Raw genomic sequence first — 19,406 nt, 5'->3', positions numbered from 1 at the left:
GGTTAAGGATGCCCGGAGAGATGGTCCAGCGTTTTTTTCTGGGTGTGTTTGGGAGGGTATAGACATACGAGATGAGGCATTAATTCGCTAGCCTCATACACAGAGATGGGCATCAGAAAATCCACTGAGGACGTGGCTGGAAGATAAAGATAAGAGGAAGGGCAAATTTGCTTCCTCTGCTTATTTTGTTGTTGTTGTTAAAGTTTAGTTAAATTACAGTGTTTCTTCAATTTCTGTTGTACAGCCAAGCAACCCGATCATACACTGTGCTATACCATAGGGTCCCGTTTTCCATCCATTCCAAATGCAACAGTTTGCTTCCAAAACCCCCCTGAACTGCCCATCCATTCCCCCCCTCCCATGGGAACCACAAGTCCGCTCTCTTTAGCCTTGATGTGTTTCTGTTTCGCAGATAGGATCATCTGTGCCGTATTTTAGATTCCACAAATAGTGATATCCTCTGGGATTTGTCTTTTTCTTTCTGACTTACTTCACTTAGTATGGTTTCATCTATGTTGCTGCAGATGATATTAGTTTATCTTTTTTAGGGCTGAGTAGTGTTCCACTGTGTATATGTACCACATCTTATTAATCTTTTGATGAACATTTAGGTTCTTGTGCTGCAGTGAACTTAAGGGTGCATGTATCTTTTTCAATGAAAGTTTTGTCCAAGGATATGCCCCGGAGTGGGATTGCTGGATCATATGGTAGTTCTATATTTAGTTTTCCAAGGTGCCTCCATATTGTTTTCCATAGTGGTTAAGCTGAGACCTTCGTCTTCTCCTGCCCTGGGGCACTGGTACTCCCGTTCTTGGGCCTTGAACTGGGAAGGAATTCACCCCCAACTTTTCAAGGTCTCCATCTTCCAGGCAGCACTTCATGGGACTTCTCAGCCTCCATACTCATGGAGCCCATTCCTATAGTAAATCTCCTCTTCCCTCTGTCTCTACCTGTGTCCTATTGGTTCTGTTTCTCTGGAAGCCGTGACTCATACGGTGTGTTTCTGAAAATACTTAGGTCAGGTCTATCTGTTTTCCTATGAACGATCCCAATTGTATTCCTTCAGAAGGCCTTAGAAACTGTTACAACTAGAATGGATAGGCAGTGAGGTCCTACTGTACAGCACAGAGAACTATATCCAATCTCTTGGGATAGAACATGATGGAAGATAATGTGAGAAAAGGATGTATATATATATATATGTATGACTGGGTCACTTGGCTGTAGAGCAGAAATTAACAGACTATTGTAAATCAACTATAATAAAAGTAAATTACTTTAAAAAACAAACAAAAAGAAAGGTTAAAAAAAAAAAAAGAAGGGCCTCGGTACCTAAATTTATCCCACGATGGGATAATCCCATCATGGGACTGGTGGCGTCTTTGAGGCTCTTTGCCTGTGTTTGCACTAAGGGAGCCCATTGGACATATTCACTGTGGCTTAATATTCAAAAGATAGCAAAGCTACGATAATAGTGACATCGTCTTAGATGTTTTACATGGATAGCCTCTCAGTGAGCAATTTCTTTCTTTTTTTTTTCTTTTTTTTTTTTTTGTATTTTTTTAGGGCCTCACCCATGGCATCTGGAAGTTCCCAGGCTAGGGGTCAAATCAGAGCTACGCCTGCTGGCCTACACCACAGCCACAGCAATACCAGATCCAAGCCACATCTGCGACCTACACCACAGTTCATGGCAACGCCAGATCCTTAATCCACTGAGCAAGGCCAGGGACGGAACCTGCGTCCTCATGGTTACTAGTCAGATCCGTTACGGCTAAGCCACAATGGGAACTCCTCAGTGAGCAATTTCTAAAATAGGATGAATCGTCTCTTTCCAGGAAGAAACAGACCCACAGCCGATCATGAGTGCCCATGAAATCTGGTGGCTGTGACCGCCATGCCTCTACTAGTTTCTTAAAGCTCCTTTGGGTCCACAGAGAATCCACCTCCCAGGGGTGTCCATTTGCCTCTTTGTCTTTGATGCTTCTGTCATCCGTGCACCGTATACTAAAGCCACAGGGATCTTCACTTCCGGGAGAAGGTCCTTGCTAAGGTTGAGCTTCTCTCAGTCCTCAATGAGAGCATGGTCCAGTCTTCCAGATTCTTCCCAGTGAAGATTCTACCAGCAAACAAGATTTCATCTCTTCAAACTTGACCACCTCTCAAAGCATGACCTTGTGCATTAAAACGCTAATATATCCTTCCTCCTCTCCACCAGTGGGTCAGAAATTCACTTGTTTTGCATGGACGTGTGTGTGCCTAGGTCCGTTTTTTATGGGTCCCCCTGTTGCACGGATGAGGAAACTGACCTTCCGGAATGTTAGGAGGCTTATTCAAGGTCTCAGAGCTAAATAGCAGTCTCTGTTTGAATCCAGGTTCTTGGCTCCTAAAGTGCAGCACCTCGCAACATAGTTCATTTCCTTACTCTGCATTAAGTACCTACCAGCCTTTGTGTCAGGAAGACTGTGATTAGTTTAAAATAAAAAGTGGTCCTGCCCTTCACCGTGCTTGTAGACTAATAGAAGAGCCAGGCAACCACAGAACAATTGATCTTAAATGTGTATTGAATTAAGAATGAATGATGAACGAATGAATGAACAGACTCTCTCACAGGAATGTGTTTAAGATGCAAGGAAAGAACAGAGGAAGAAACATAGCCTGGGCTGCCTCCTGGGGCTCAGTTAATGCTATTTCCTTTTCTCCCCCCATAGTCTGGATGAGGCTAGACTGACTTGTTCAAGGTCACAGGTGCACCGAGAGCCCCTCCTGCCACCCCAGGGCTCTTTTCTCTGTGGACCACTCTATCTTCTCAGTACTTAGAAAGATTTGGGGGCTTTTGCTTCCAAAATGATAATGAAGTAGATCCAAAGCTAATCCCTGGGAACAGTTGCTATTGACAGAGCGTTTGCCTTGGAACTGGAGAGGGGGTTAAGGATGTAAATTAAACAGCAGAGACATCACTTAAGGAAATGGTGAGATCAGTCATGCTGATCAGAGTGTCAGTCCAGCCCCGTGAGGGCAAGAGGGGCCATGGAATCTGCAGGTAACAGTGCAGGACGAGCCTTTGGTAGCAGCAGGTGGGACCATGCCAGCCAAAGCCCAGCATGGTGGGCGTATGGGTGGAGAGAGGAGAGGGGCCTAGACTGTGCAGAGTCTGCCTACCTCTCCCAGGTGCAGTTTCCCACCTGTAGTAGGTAGGAACCCAGTGGCCAGGGATTCAGAACATCACCCCCACTCCCACCCTCAAATCTCTTTTCTCTGCTCTTCTATCCGGGGGCTTATAAATTTGGAATTTAACAAGGAGGCTCAAAAGCCCACTCTCATACTTTATTTCATTCCATGATCTTTTCTTTATGCCCATCACTCCTGCTCATATCCATAGACACAAACCTCCTCCTGGACCACGTTGACAGCATCAGAACAGCTCTTCTTGCCTCTGCAGCTTCCTCCCTAAAGAATTTCACACACTGAAACCAGGGTGGTCTTTTTAAAATTTACTTTATTAAAGTAGAGTTGATTTATAATGTATTAATTTCTGCTGTACAGCAAAGTGATTCAGTTATATGTATATATGTATATATATTCATATATATTCTTTTTCATATTCTTTTCCATTATGTTTTATTACAGGATATCGAATATAGTTCCCTTCAGTACAACTTCATTGCTTATCCCTCCTCTACATAATAGCCTGCATCTACCAACCCCAAACTCCCAACCCCTCCCTCCGCAATCCCTCCTCCCCCTTGGCAACCACAAATCTGTCCTTCATGTCTGTGAGTTTAATTCAATTTCATAGATAAGTTCATTTGCGTCATATTTTAGATTCCACATATAAGTGATATCATAGGGTATTTGTCTTTCTCCTTCTGACTGACTTTCCTTAGTATGATCATCCTAGGTCCACCCATGTTGTTACAGATGGCATCATTTCATTCTTTTTTATGGCTACATAGTATTCCATTGTACATACGTTCCACATCTTCCTTTTTTTTTTAATCATTTATTTATATATACTGACAAGGGCCTAATCTCTAAAATACACATCTTCTTTATAGAGCAATGTCTTTTAAACCCTCCCTATTTAGAATCCTTCCACGGTTCCCCACAAACCTTAGGCTAAAGTCCAGATTTACCCTTCATCTTTTCTCTACCTACCTCTCCAGACTCATCTCTCCCCTCTACCCCACCTGAACTTTAAACCTCAGGCCCAACTGATCTACAGTGAGTTCCCCTAACTTTCCTTTCTGCCTGGGATGACCCACCAAACTTTCTGATTTCCTCTGCACCTCTCAGCTTTGCCATGCACTTCCATGTCTCCCTTCCCTGCTACCCCTACACATGGTTATGGTGCTTAGAGGTCACCTCCTTCAAGAAGGCCTCCCTAAATTCCTATCAGTCCCCCAAATTGGATTAGTTGTACCACCGCAGAGCAACCAAAGCACAGTGCATCCCCTTCAATTAAAGTGCTCAGCAGAGGGCAAAACCATTCGCAGTTGGCTTACCTATCTCTGCCACCCAAGGGCAGGGACTGACTAGGTGTCACTTGCTTTTTCATCATATTCATTTACAATCCCTCATTCGCTTAATAATTGCGTAACACTTACCGTGGATCAGAACCTGTTCTGGGCACAAGGACTGTAGCGGTTAGGCAGACATGGTCTTCGTCGGCATTCAATAAATAGCTGTTGGGTGCATACATCCCACTGAAGCTTTTAGCAAACATCCAACCTCACCATCTCATTGTTCAGATGGAAATGCAGAACTCAGCAAATGGGGCCAGCAGCTCACATCCACATCACGTGGTTGCCTCCAGAACCTGGCCCCAGGCCTCCAGGTCTGTGACTTTTTCCATAGCACCGGGCTCATCCTTGGCTGTCTCTGAGGGCGCCGACCGCATGGTCCTCTCCAAAACAGTGGGAGCGGGAGAGGAGGCCTGCTGACTGCAGTGCCTTGGTGATTAGTCCACCCATTGTTGTTCCAGACGTCTCCTGCTCTGTGTTTCCACATCAGTGACTGGAGGAGTGACCTTGAGCAAAGTGCTTGCTCCTGCGGAGTCCCGTGTTTTTTTGTCCACAGAGCACAGTCTCCTGTGAAGATCAGAGGACATCATGGCTGGAAAAGCTGTTGAAAAGAATAAAAGGGATTCCTTTTTTTCTGAATCCTGTTTGGGAAACTCCTTCTGACTTAAAGTAGGATTATGCAATACGCACATTACCCAAGCCCTGGATCCCTTACCCGCTCCTACACCTTGACGTCTTTGCAGAGAAGGTGTTGAGATAATGGTGAGGAGGTTGGGCTTGGAGTCAGATGACAAAAATTCAAACCCTGCCTCTGCTTCTTCTTGGAGGTGCGATTTCCTTATGCAGCTTTACATCCCCCCCCCTCCCCAACTAAGCCCCAGCTTCTTCACTCGGAATTAGGGATGCTAATCATAAGCCTAAGGTACCAACCGTTGTGAGATGACCTGTATAAAGAACTGAGCACCCTTCCTGGTACTGTGAAGTACTCAATTCAGCTTAACTGTCCATTCAGTCATTCCTTCATTAAATATTCATTTAGCACTTACTATGTGTCAGAAACTTTCTAGGTATAAGGAATATGGAGGTACAATATACACGAGCCAGACAGACATTCTTTCCTCTTAGGCACAGTGCAATCTACTGAGGGGAACAGATACCACACAATTGAGGATAAATTAAAATTGTGGTAAGTGGAAGTTCCTCTACAAATGAGGATAAATTAAAATTGTGGTAAGTGGAAGTTCCTGCTGTGGTTCAGCAGAAACGAGCCCACCTTGTATCCAAGAGGATGCAGATTCGATCCCTGGCCTCACTCAGTGGGTTAAGGAGCTGGCGTTGCTGTGAGCTGGGGTGTAGGCTGGCAGCTACAGCTTTGATCCAGCCACTAGCCTGGGAATTTCCATATGCTATGGGTGAGGCCCTATAAAACAAACAAACAAACAAAATGTGATAAGTGCTGAAAGAAAAATACTAAGAGCCAAGAGCATATGGAACAGGATGGACTGTAGACTCTGAAGGATTTACAGTAGAAATAAAGTGCAGCTTCCTTCAAATAATGCAGGAATAGAAACATGCAAGGGAAGTCAATATACGGGCAGGTAAGAACGTACAGATAATAACTTTATGAAAGACCTTCTTCACAGCAAGCACGGATCTAATCATTACGTAATTATCTTATTTAATACTCACATCTGTCCCATAGGCGGTAGTATCATTTTCTGGGTGAATACAACTGAATCTCACTAAATACGTCATTTTTCCAGGGTCATAGGACCTACATGTGGTAGACTCACAATTTAGACCCAAGTCTGTTGCTTTTTAACCCTTGCTACATTCCAGACTCTGTAATTCGGGAACACAGAAAACTTACTTGAAATGTAATTTAGAGATCATTTGGAATGGAGTAGATGAGATGGCACTTGGAGGGAAATAGTGAGGCAGTGCAGAAAGCAGGCGTCTGGGGACAGACAGTGAAAGTCAGGTTCAGGGGTCTGATTTGTCCTGTGTATAAGCGGGAACCACTGAAGGCTTTTGCAGGTGAGTATCCAATAGGCTCCTTCCATGTCACAGAGATGATCCAAAGACTAACCCTCAGAACGTAACGGTATCCCCAAAGCAAATGTGCAAACAGTTAAATGGGCTTCATCAGGAGGATGCTACCATACAAATCATTTTCCACCTCTAATGTAGAGTGCTGGTCTCAGCCACTTGTCCCCAGAAAAGCTGCTTCCTGTTGATCAAGTTGCTTAACCGAGGGAGAGAGAGCTTTGCCCAGACTGTCTCAAGCTCTCTTGACTAGTCATTGAATTCTGGGCTTTGCAGCCTCCCTGGCCAGTTATCCATCACATGGTAGGCACACAGCTTGCCTGAGGCTCCGAATGCTGAAGCTACATGTCAGAAATGCTTTGGCAAGATATATATGACTTTTAATCTGCAAGAGGGAGCGTGTGTGTATGTGTGCATGTGTAATGTGTGGGAGAAGGATTTATAGTTCAGAATTCCAGGCTGGGAAACAGTGTGCATTTCTGTGTGTAAATCTACTCAGATGTTTCTCTGGAGCCATTTCCAGGGGGAACAAGTGATTTTATTATGGTTTTTGTTCTTGCAGAAGCCCTAGTCATCAGCCAAAAGTTAGTGCCCAAGAAAGGACAGAGGGGGAAGGAACCTCAGCTATGTAAAAGGCTCTGGGAGTTCCCATTGTGGCTCAGCGGTTTGAGAACCCCATGAGTGTCCGTGAGGATGTAGGTTCCATCCCTGGCCTCACTCAGTGCGTTAAGGATCCAGCATTGCCATAAGTGGCAGGGGAGGTCTCAGATGTGGCTCGGATCTGGCGTGACGGTGGCTGTGATGGAGAACAGCAGCTGCGGCTCTCATTCCACCCCTAGCCTAGGAACTTCCATATGCTGCAGGTACGGCCCTACAAAACGAATAAATGAAGGAAGGAATAAATAAACAAATAAATGGCTCTGTTCCTGGTAGTTCGTAGTAGACCTTCTGCAGTTAAGGAAGTCACAGTGTGCTTCGGGCGTTTATTTACCCATAAAGGGTCTTCCTGGGATTCTGGGAAAGAAAAGCCCTTTTTTTTTGCCTTTGAATATGAACAAAGACAGATTGCCCCGTGTGCTGGTGACAGCCACAAAGCAGCCTTAGGATGCGCTGAGGCTAAAGAAAAGGGAGAGAATGAGAGAATAGGGGTCCTCAAAGCCGGGGGTCCATGTCATCATCACCCAGTCCTGTAGCCTGACCTTCCTCTTGATCTCAGCGATGACATATTTAAGCCAGCTTGAGGCTGCTACCTGTTCCTTGCAACACAAACGCATCCTTCTGGTGTGAGAGATCAGGGGTATGACATTGTCAGCTCGTCTATAGTCTGTCGTTTTTCCACACCAAGGCCTCTGAACCTCGGCGTTATTGACATTGTGGGGTGGATAATTCTTGGTTGTGGGAATCAGGGTGTGAGTTGCAGGATGGTTAACAACATCCCTGGCTTCTACCGGCTCAATGTCAGCAGGATTCTTTCCCCTAGTTGTGACAATGCATTCCGTCTCCATCTACAGCCAAAGGTCTCTCATGGGTCAGATCACTCCCCTGGAGAACCACTGATCAAGGCCACATGCCTTGGCCTTCATCAGTTATATAAGCGTAGAGCGGTAATATTCTTAATCAATCAGGCAATAACAAGCATTGATGGGATCCTTGGTCTGTGTTCAGTAAAGGCAAGTTCATAATTATGACTCTCATACCCAGCATGAGCCTTATAATCATCAAAGAAAGATGCGATTATGTCACTCACATCTGCTAAAACTAAATGCAGTTATGGGCTTGGAATCATTTTACAAATTGCAAGGCATTTGGTAAGCTACACAGCGCTTTGTGATGGTAAGAGGTCTTTGTAAGATGCCAAATACTTTGGAAATGATAAAGTGGCTTAGACACAAGAATGTGTAAGCCATGAAGGGCTCTGTAAACTGTAAAGCGCCTTGGAAAGTGTATAGCACCTTATAAACGATAGAGTCTGTTGTAAACTATACTTATAAACTGAAAAGTGCTTTGTGAAATGTACGGTCTTCTGTAAACAATGACAAGGAAAAAAGGCTTCGGGTGGAAACACTTTAACTTACTGTTACTCAGACAGAACACTGATCCAGACATTTCAAAAAGATTTTCAACTTAAAAATAGAGGTGCACTTTTTTTTTTTCTTTTTTTTTTTTTTGGCACCAAGAGAGACCAAAAACAAAAAAGAAAGAAGGAAGGAAGAAAGAAACTAGCCAGAATCTTCTTTCCCCAGAGCATATATTTGGTTCTTTCACTTGCTGGCTTTTATAGCAGATGAGTCATTATTCCAGCTATTGGAAGAGTCCAACGTGTCTGCATTGTTTCCTTTGGAGAAGAAAGTACTCCAGAGTTTACGGGAATGTGGGATTGATAAATACGAGGCCGACGGCCTTTAGCAAGTGCTAACCCTTCCAAATTTCTAAAGATAGATATTTGGATAATTCTCATTTGGATTTCTGAAACAGCTCCCAAGACTCGGCTGTGTGTGTTCGCCTCCGCCTAGGAGGGGAAAGTACCCTGTGATGAGTCATGGCCATGAAACCTTGGGAATCTGGCATTTGTCCAGAAGACTCCAACCCCCCCCCCACCCCCACGTGACCACCACCTGGCAAAATATCTGAGCATTTCACAGCCTCATTGTTTCGGAAGTAGATCAGTGCCAGAACCACAGTGCATTCCTGCTAGATGGCCCCTTAGGAACCAGGTGGGTAATTCTCAGCGTGTAATCCCTGAAGCCCTAGAGTTCTGTACATCAACCTTAGGGGGCCCCAGGAGGTGGGGGGGAAAGATAAGAAAAGAAGAAGCACACTGCTTTGCCGGGAGCAGTTCCTCTTTAATCTGTGCTATAGAACACACAATTTTGTATTAAAAACGTGTCTAAAATGAAGTATGTTACAAAAATACTTGTTACGGAAAATGTTGCTTTCCAAACCAGCCATTCGACTGATGGGTAAACTAAGGCCCGGAGTTGTTGCCTGTTTTGGTAGAAGCTTGCACAGCTTATGAAAGAAGGGAAGCTGGAGTCTGGGTCCCTCCTTCAGTGGCCATTGTGCTGTCCAGTCCTGTCATCAAGACTTTGATGCAGGCAGTGAAGCGTCAGGCATTCACAGCCCTCGCCAACTCAAGGTAATTGCCAAGCTGATGGTTTTGTGGCAGCCAAAGTCTTTTCTTTCCTTTCCCTGTTCCCCTTCTGTGTTGGAAGGCAAAGTTAAGACATGCATAAGAAACCACAGAAATGTTCAGAATCTGGGCGTTCCCGTCGTGGCGCCTCAGAAATGAATCTGATTATGAACCATGAGGTTACAGGTTCGATCCCTGGCCTAGATCCGTGGGCTAAAGATCCAGCATTGACGTGAGCTGTGGTGTAGGTCAAAGACATGGCTCAGATCCCGCGTTGCTGTGGCTGTAGTGTAGGCCAGCAGCTGTAGCTTCGATTTGACCCCTAGCCTGAGAACCTCCTTATGCCATGGGTGCTGCCCTAAAAAGCAAAAAAAAAAAAAAAAAAAAAAAAAGTTCTGAATCTGTAAAAGGCATGTGTCCATAGTCAAACATTCTCCTTGAAGGGGGAGATCCAGAGGTGATAGGATGAGAAAACTAAGTAAGCCGATACACGGCCAGATCTCTGCAGCCTCCTGGGGGTCTGCACCTGCCCCCCCACCGCATCACCAGAGGTTTCCATCTTGCCTCTTGAGACATACTGTCAGCAAGCCAGAAGACGTTTTAAATGGAACTGCTGTCCCCCCACCACCACTCCAGTGACAGATATGAACGAATAATATAAATTCTCTAGCCATTCCTTGGCATTTATTTCAATGTAAGTGTATTTTTTCCCAAGTATAAAGCCCAATAGTAATTTATCAAGAGACAAATCATTTTTTCTTGGCAGTGAAGTCTGCAAAATTCCCATTTTTAAGGCCCTAAATCTCCCTATTTTGACAGGAGTAAGAAAGCATTAGAAGCTTTGATTTAGCTGGATCATACAAAATAGTTTCTCATAATTATCCTTTTGGATGATATATGCGTGTCTTTCTCTCCTTCTTATTAAACCCGAGGTCTCCATTTTTCACCCAGCTGTATTACTAAATTAAATTGCCTTTTGTTGTATTCAAGTTAAACACTTTGCCGAAAGCTTTTCTTGTTCGGGAAAATAACATTTACCCAATATGTGCCCCGTGTTTTACTGTTTGAATTTACTGTTCACGATTGTTTGGTTTGCTGGGTAATTTGAGGATATTGTTTGTTTTAATAGGAATAATGAATCACCGTAATTTAGTAGCGTATCTTGGAGTACAGTGTCAAGGAGGTAGGAAAGGGGATATTCAAGACCCATCACATGGAGAAAATGATTTTTCCTACTGCAAAAGCAGATGGGGAAAAGGTTAGAAAAAGTTACTGGAAGACATAAACAGCTGTGAAGACATTCCACAGTCTTGCCTGCTTTTGCTCAAGTGGAAAACAAGCCTCCAACAGGGTGGGTCGGGTGGCACTTGCCCAATTCACCGCCGATCAAGTTTCGGGAGAATGTTCTTAAGGAGATCTTCTCCTCCTCTGACCTCCACACCACCGTATGCGGGGTTCTGTTCAAAAGTCTTCGGGCTGTGGATTGAGACGCTCTGAGTTCAAGTGCAGACCCTGCTCCTGGGTCGGAACAGGCGCGGATCCTTGTTCAGGGTCTCACTCCTTCACTCCCCACCAGGAGCAGACATGTCTGCCCTGCTTCTCTCACCGGGTTCTTGTCGGAACAGAAATGAAACAGCATATACACCCCTCAGAGAGTCGTCCGGTTAAAGGGCCTTTGTGGTACCATTAGCCTCCACATCACATGCCCTCAGGAGAGGAGAAGGACTGCTCCCCTTGAAACCTTGGTTTCTTCGCCTATAAAAACCGGAGGCTGAATGGGGCAGCTCCACACCTCTTCCAGACCTGTTGTGTTCTGACACACATGATGGCACAGATTCTTCCTTTGGAAACCCGTTCAGATGACCCACCATCCCCATCATCCCTCCTGTTTCCATTCAATGCTGACCACGGAGTCAGTGCCCTGAGAATATCGGAACTTGATCGCCATGTCTCAAAAGCGTACCACCCACCTGCATGCAGGTGAAAGGAGTTCCTGGGTCGTCTCTGAATATTTCCTTTTCTTTCTTCCTTTTTTGTATGAAAGTCAGATCACCCTCGGTTCAAACCCCAGTGCTGCTGCTGACCAGCGGGTGAAATTGGGTACATTATGTAAGCCCTCTGAGGCTGCACAAATTTTGTTTTCAAAGATATACGGGCTTTGTAAGATCCCAAGACAGACACAGGGGGTCAAGTTTAAATTCATCTACTTGAATGGGTGTAATGTGTGAGCTTTCCAACCTTTGGAATGTGAAATTCCGTTTCTGTCTGCCTGTCTGTTAAGGGGATGGGCCATTCAATGAATTTACAATCCTTTACATCAAAAATGTCTGCTTGGCAGTGAGACACCAACATCATATGCTCTCACTTACATGTGGAATATAAAAAAAGGACACAATGAACTTCTCTGCAGAACAGATCCTGACTCACAGACTTTGAAAAACTTCTGGTTTCCAAAGGAGACAGGTTGGGGGTGGGGGGCTGGGCTGGGGATTTGGGATGGAAATGCTATAAAATTGGGTTGCAGTCATTGTTGTACAGCTATACATGTAATAGCATTCGTGGAATTAAAAAAAAAAAGGTCTGCTTGGTGTGCAGAACAGGTCAAGAGAATGAGACTTGGAATTAAAAACAAACAAACAAAAAACCCTGATATTGAATCCTAGGTTTATTACATTCAGTGTGGATGAGACATCTCAAGTCCCTGACCCCACTGTCTTATTTTAAAATGGGTAGAAATAGTACCTACCTTATAGACCACTGTGTGGAGAAAGGATGTCATGTCTATACTTCATCTGCCAAAGTATAGAAACCCAATGAGTGATCCCTTTAACGTGGGGACAGCTTCCATCAGACCTGAGAGTCAGGAAGGATTGAATCTGAATCTCTGCGGTGTCATCACCATTCTTTGCATATGTGTTTATTTTTTTGATTGTGGTGCAGTTGATTTACAATATTGTGTGTGTTTCAGGTGGTTCTAGCGATTCATGTTTTTTTTTGTTTGTTTGTTTGTTTGTTTCGTCTTTTTGCCATTTCTTGGGCCACTCTCGCGGCATATGGAGGTTCCCAGGCTAGGGGTCTAATCAGAGCCATAGCCACCAGCCTAGGCCAGAGCCACAGCAACGTGGGATCCGAGCCGCGTCTGCGACCTACACCACAGCTAACAGCAACGCCGGATCTTTAACCCACTGAGCAAGCGCAGGGATCGAACCCGCAACCTCATGGTTCCCAGTCAGATTCATCAACCACTGCGCCACCACGGGAACTCTGCGATTCATGATTTTTAAGGATTATGTTCTACTTTAAGTTAGTATAAAATATTGGCTATATCCTCTGTGCTGTACAATATATCCTTGTAGCTTTTTAATTTTATTTGTATTAAAGTGTGGTTGATTTACAGTGTTGTGTCAATTTCATACAGCATCATGATCCACTCATGCATCTATATACACATCTTTTTCTCATACTATCTTCCATCATGTTCTATCCCAAGAGATTAGATATTGTTCCCTGTGCTGTACAGTAGGACCTTATTGCTTATCCATTCTAAATGGAATAGTTTGCATCTACTAACCCCAAACTCCCCGTCCATCCCACTCCCTCCCCCATCCCTCGGCAACCACAAATCTGTTCTCTATGTCTGTGAGTCTGTTTCTGTTTTGTAGATAGGTTCATTTGTGCCATATTTTAGATTCCACATATAAGTGATATCATAGGGTATCTGTCTTTCTCTTCCTGACTGACTTCACTTAGTATAAGAATCTCTCGTGGCATCCATGTTGCTGCAAATGGCATCATTTTGTTCGTTTTTATGGCTGAGTAGTATTCCATTGCATATATGTACCACATCTTCTTAATCTTTTCATCCATTGTTGGACATTTAGGTTGTTTCCACGTTTTGACTCTTGTGAATTGTGCTTCAGTGAACAAAGGGGTGTGCATGTATCTTTTTGAATTATAGTTTTGTTATACTATACAAGGATAGTATACATGTGTCATGGATTTGTAAAGACTCAGTTTGGTAACAAAAAAATGAATGTTTATAGTGGAGCCAACTGGAAAGTCTCTGATACTCACTACCTGCCCAGGGGGCAGAGTAGGTCAAGGCTGCCAAGACAGTGCCAGAAACACAGAGCCTGACTCTCACCTGCAGTGGCAGAGAATGGGGCCCAAGGGCAAAAATTGGGATCACACCTTGAGGCAATGTCCGGTCAAGCCACACAGGATTTCTTTCAGCATATTAGAAGAAAGGCAGAAAATCAGTCCTCTGTACTTCTACCTAAAGAAACTAGAAAAAGGAGAAAGAAATAATTAAATGCAAAAGAAGAAAAAGAAATGGGGGGAATAAACATAGTTGATACAATAGAAAACGTTTAAAAATGAAGAAAATTTAACAGAGCCCCAAATTGATCTTTTGACAAGACTAAGACAAACCGATAAGCACCTAGTAAGACGGATCATGAATAAAGAGAGAAAACAGTTGGGATCAATATCAGGAATGAAAGAGAAGATAGTAAAGATATTAAAAGCATGATAAGGGAATATTGTAAATACTTTGGGTCTGTAAGTTCGACATTTTAGATGCTAGGAACACATTTCTTGAAAGCGCCAAATAACTGACTTGAGAAATTTTAAAGCTTGAAGTGTACTTTGTCTGTTACAGAAGTCGAATTTTGTAATTTAACCAACTTCCCACACATAAAACTCTGGGCCCAGATGATTTCACTGGTGAATTGTAGCAAATATTTAAAGAAAAACTAATACCAGTGCCACTAAATCTCCTTCCAGAATGTGGAGGAGAATGGACAATCCTTCTCTTCTTTTATGAGGTCATAATTTTAATACCAAAATTCAATAAAGACATTACCGAAACAAAAAAATTACATACCAATGTGCCTCATGAACATACAGGTAGAGGAATTCCCAGTGTAGCTCAGCAGGTTACAAACCCGACCAGTATCCGTGAGGATGCTGGTTGGATCCCTGGTCTTGCTCAGTGGGTTGAGGATCTGGCATTGCTGAGAGCTGTGGTGTAGGTCACAGATGCGGCTGGATCCCGCATTGCTGTGGCTATGGTATAGGATGGCAGTTGCAGCTCCGATTTGACCCCTAGCCTGGGAACCTCCATATGCCTCAGGGGCAGCCCTAAAAAGCACACACACAAAACAAAAAGTAGACATTTTTGACTAAATATTAGCAACTCAAATCCAGCAGTAATTTTAGAAGTATAACATATCTTGATCAAGTGAGGTGTATTCCAGGAATTCAAGGTTGATTTAACATGTGAAAAACAATTAGTATAACTTTTCATATTAGCAAAATTATGGAGGAAACTTATATGAACCTCCCAACAGATGTAGGAAAGCACTTAACAAAATTCATCATCTGTTTATGATAAAAATGCCCAGCAAACTGAGACAAGAAGAGAATTATTTTCTGTCTGATAAAAGGTATCTACAAAACCAAAGAAGTAACAGAAAGACACACACACACACACACACACACACACACACACACACACCCCACACACAATCCTGAGTGTTAACATTGTTCTCAATGGTGAAATATTAACCCCTGTCATCCTATTTCAATATATAGGAGGTCCTAACCAGTGCAATAAAACACAGAAGAAATAAAAAGCATGAGGGTTGGAAAGGACAGAATAAAATTGTTTTTATTTACAGATAAGAGGGATATTTACAAGATAATACTAAAGAATCTGCCCAAAACAAAAGGAAGGAATAAACTCTCCAAGCCCACCGATTTCAAGGTCAATATGCAAAAAGTTGTATTTCACAGACTGAAAATTTAGAAAAAAAAAAATCTTTAAAAAGTCCCTTAATCACACCGAAGATTGAACCTCAATTGCCTGTCTTACTTCACACATAAAAATTAATTCAAAAGGAATCATAAACCCAAGTATATAAGTTAAAACGATGCACCTTCTAGATGAAGACAAAAGCAAATATCTTCAGAACCTAAGGGTGCAGACTTCAGAGAGGCCACGTAAAAAGCACTGATCAGAAGAGGACATGGGTTGCATCCGCATTACACATTTCTCATCAAGACACTTCTAAAAATACAAAAGCAGCAAGACAACAACTTGGAGAAAATATTTGCAGACGATATATCTGGAAAAGGGCTTGCATCCATAATATACTAAGAACTGCTATAACCTTCTAATAAAAAGACATCAAATTTTTTTTTTAATGGACAAAAGTTTGAATGAACACTTCACAAAACAAGATATTTGAAGTGTATGCAAAGGCCAGCACTTTCATCTCCAGGGAAATGCAGGTTAGAACCACAATGAGAGATCATTGCATATGCACTGTACTGGAAAGGCGGACTATACTAAGTGCTGGCGACAATAAGGTTTCTTCATAGGATTCTCTTGCATCACTTCTTAGGATGCCATGTCTTATGACCGCTTCGTGAAACTGTTGGGCAGTTTTTTTTACAAAGCTCAATGTAAATATGACTCAACAATTATAGTTCTGGGTATTGTCCAAGAAAAATAAAAAAAAAAAATGCATCTTCAAAAATGACCAGTACTGGGGTTTTTTCTTAGCAGCTTTATTCGTAATAGTTAAGAATTGAAAATAGCCCAAATGCCCATCCATCAGTGAATGAACATATTGGAGGATATATATATTTGAAATTAACTATGCATATATATGTATGTGCATAACATGTATGTATAGAAGAGTCGAAAACATTATCTTGATTGAAAACGTACGGATACTATAGTTTTGGGGGGATTTTTTTGGCTGCACCTGCGGCATATGGAAGTTCCCAAGCTAGGGGTCGAATCAGAGCTGTCGCTGCCTGTCTACGCCACAGCCAAAGCAACACCAGATCTGAGCTGCACCACAGCTTGTGGCAACAGTGGATCCTTAGCCCACTGAGCGAGGTCAGGGATCAAACCCACATTCTCACAGACGTTCTGTCAGGTTCTTAACCAGCTCAGCCGCAGTGGCAACTCCCAGATACTACAGTTCTATTGTATGACTTCCACAACAGGCAAAGTAAACTATTGCAAATTGAAATCAGATCTGTGGTTTGGAGGGAAAGGAAGTGGAAAGTCTGCAAAGAGGCAGCAGGGTAATTTTACTGAGGGATGGAAATGTGCTCTGTCTTGGTTGGAGTGCTGGTTACATAGGTGAATGTATTGACCGAAAATTATTGAAGAGTAAACACATATGCATTTTCTTGTGTGGGGGCAGGGTATATAGGGAAAATCTCTATACCTTCCTCTCAATTTTGTTGTAAACCTAAAACTAGTCTAAAACAATAAAGTCTTTTAGAAAATATGACAAATAAATGTATATAAACAAATTTGGAAAATAGATTAAAGCATTTATTTGCTCAAAAATTGCAAGCAACAAAAACTCCAGGAGTAAAAAAATTCATAACACAAAATGTAAACAATAATCAACCCCCCCCTAAAAAAATACATGAAGGTCTGTCAATTTTCAGGTCACTACTCTTTTCTTCTTTGAAATGCATGTAAATTTCACATTCTGCTCCTGAATGTAAGCAGTTGATTAAACACAGATAAAATGGTGTTTTAAATTGTTGGATTCCGCATGGAATTACTTGTGATTTAGGAAGATAGATTGTACTTCTTCTGGAGTCTTTCATAATCTCTGATAACCACCAGCTAGCCTCCGTGGACACCCAGTTCTAGTATTATTAGGGTGAATTCTAGATGTTTTGGGGGAATTCCATCCAACCCAGCTTTGCAGGTCCTTGAAAAGCTCCTCAGACAAGCCTCCTGGTCCACAAAATAATCCACCTGTGCAGGAGGTGGCTGACAGGTGGGATCAGGCTATTAGCTGTCCTGAAAGGTGGGACCAAGAAATGAACAGAGTGCTGGGGTAGCGATGGCGTTTTTGAAAGGAGTAACTCCCCAGAATCCCAGAGGAAGATTGCCCATCCACTCTGGGTAGACGTTCCAGATTCCCATCCCACCAGCAGGCTGGACCAGAGGCTCGGAAAGATGCTTGCTCCCTCCTGTGTATGGTATTGTCCACGAATGCAGTCGCGTTCAAATCTGTGAAACTGTTTGCTGTCTAGAGTGGAGGAATGTGTGTGTGTGTCCATGTGTATCTGTGTATGCGTGTGTGCCCATGTCATGTATGGGTGTCCATGTGTGTGCGTGTGCTGCAGGAGGGTACATCTCTGTGTGTGTGTGTGTTTGTAATGGATGCTCGGAATTCATGGAAGCAGGTGCCAGCTTATTCTAGAGCGATGCTGAGTGATTCCATCCCTAACAGAGAGCTTGCCTTTTCTCCCATCACCATCTATCTCCCAAAAATCTCTCAGGGTGGGGAGGGGGGAAGCTGTGGCCCTCCCTTCGTCCCGAGGCTGACAGATCAGTCCCCTGAGTGCATTTTTTCACAGCCTCCATAAAAGCAATGGACAGATCTGCACCAAACTGCGGGAAAAATGGACTGCTTTCAACATGTCTGTGGTTTCCACAAGCTGATAAGCTGACACTCAGGGGTGTTGACTTAAAAATCAGCAGATTTTTATATTTCACAGTGTGTTTGGGCTTTATCCGTGTCTCTGTGCCCCTTTGTTCTTGATGTTTCATTACGCTCGCGATCAGTTCTGACAGCCTAAACAGAACTTGATCCGGACAGTTTATTTTTTAAATGAATGAGCCTCACAGCTTCTGACATCCCTTTCCATCCTCCCTGATATGTGCTCTTCAACATCTGGCAGACCCGGTTGTAGCTGCCAGAACTTTCTTAATTCAATAATCAAAACAGGTGCCAAAGAAGTAAACCTGTGACTGCTAATTTCTTGAGTCCCACTCTTCCTTCCCACCTACCTAAATAGTTTGGAAGGGAATGTCAGCTCTCTGTTCAAGCGATTAAAGGTTATGGGTGTCCTGCATCAGGGAGGAAAAAAAAAAGAACAAGAAGGAAAAAAATCTACAACTTGATACTCGGAAGGAATATTTTCCAACCTCTTCTTAAAGTGAAGCTTGGCTTCCTTTTATTCTATGTTTAGAATGAAAGAACATTAGGCAGGGCTCCTTTTTTTATTTTCTAAGATTGTGATTATTGGAGGATGCTCAAAGAATTCCCTTCATCAGTGCCACTCAGAAACTTTGTTTTGTTTTGTTTTGTTTTTGTTTTTTAGGGCGACACCTGCGGCATATGGAAATTCCCAGGCTAGGGGTCGAATCGGGGCTACAGCCGCTGGCCTATGCCACAGCCATAGCAACACAGGATCTGAGGCGCAGCTGTGACCTACACCACAGCTCACGGCAACGCCAGATCCTTAACCCACTGAGCGAGGCCAGGGATCGAACCCACAACCTCATGGTTCCTAGTCGGATTAATTTCTGCTGTGCCACGACAGGAACTCCCAGAAATCTTTTAAATTATGTAGCTCCGGGCCCCAACACAAATGCACTGATTCTAAACTTGGAGGGAAAGAGCAAAAATGTACATATTTAAACAGCCCCCTGTGCGAATCTAGGCCTAGTGCAATGTGAGATCAACTGGTCTAAAGATTTATAGTCAAAAGGAACAAACAAAATCAAACTGAGGTCCCTTACACAAGGCCATTCAATTTAGTCTCCCTTTCTCTCCCCCTTTGAGAAATGTAAAACAGTCAAGTGAGTTGCTTTAAAATTAGAATGGGGGGCCGTAAAACTTTATTCAGTAAGGCAATAAATCCTGAAAAATAAATTC

Source organism: Sus scrofa, chromosome 3, assembly GCF_054392235.1.
Source record: "Sus scrofa isolate SSC_HxYL_T2T_F1_AM1 chromosome 3, Sscrofa_HxYL_maternal_Yorkshire_Landrace_v2.0, whole genome shotgun sequence".
Lineage (NCBI taxonomy): Eukaryota > Metazoa > Chordata > Mammalia > Artiodactyla > Suidae > Sus > Sus scrofa.
This window is presented reverse-complemented; position numbering follows the sequence as displayed.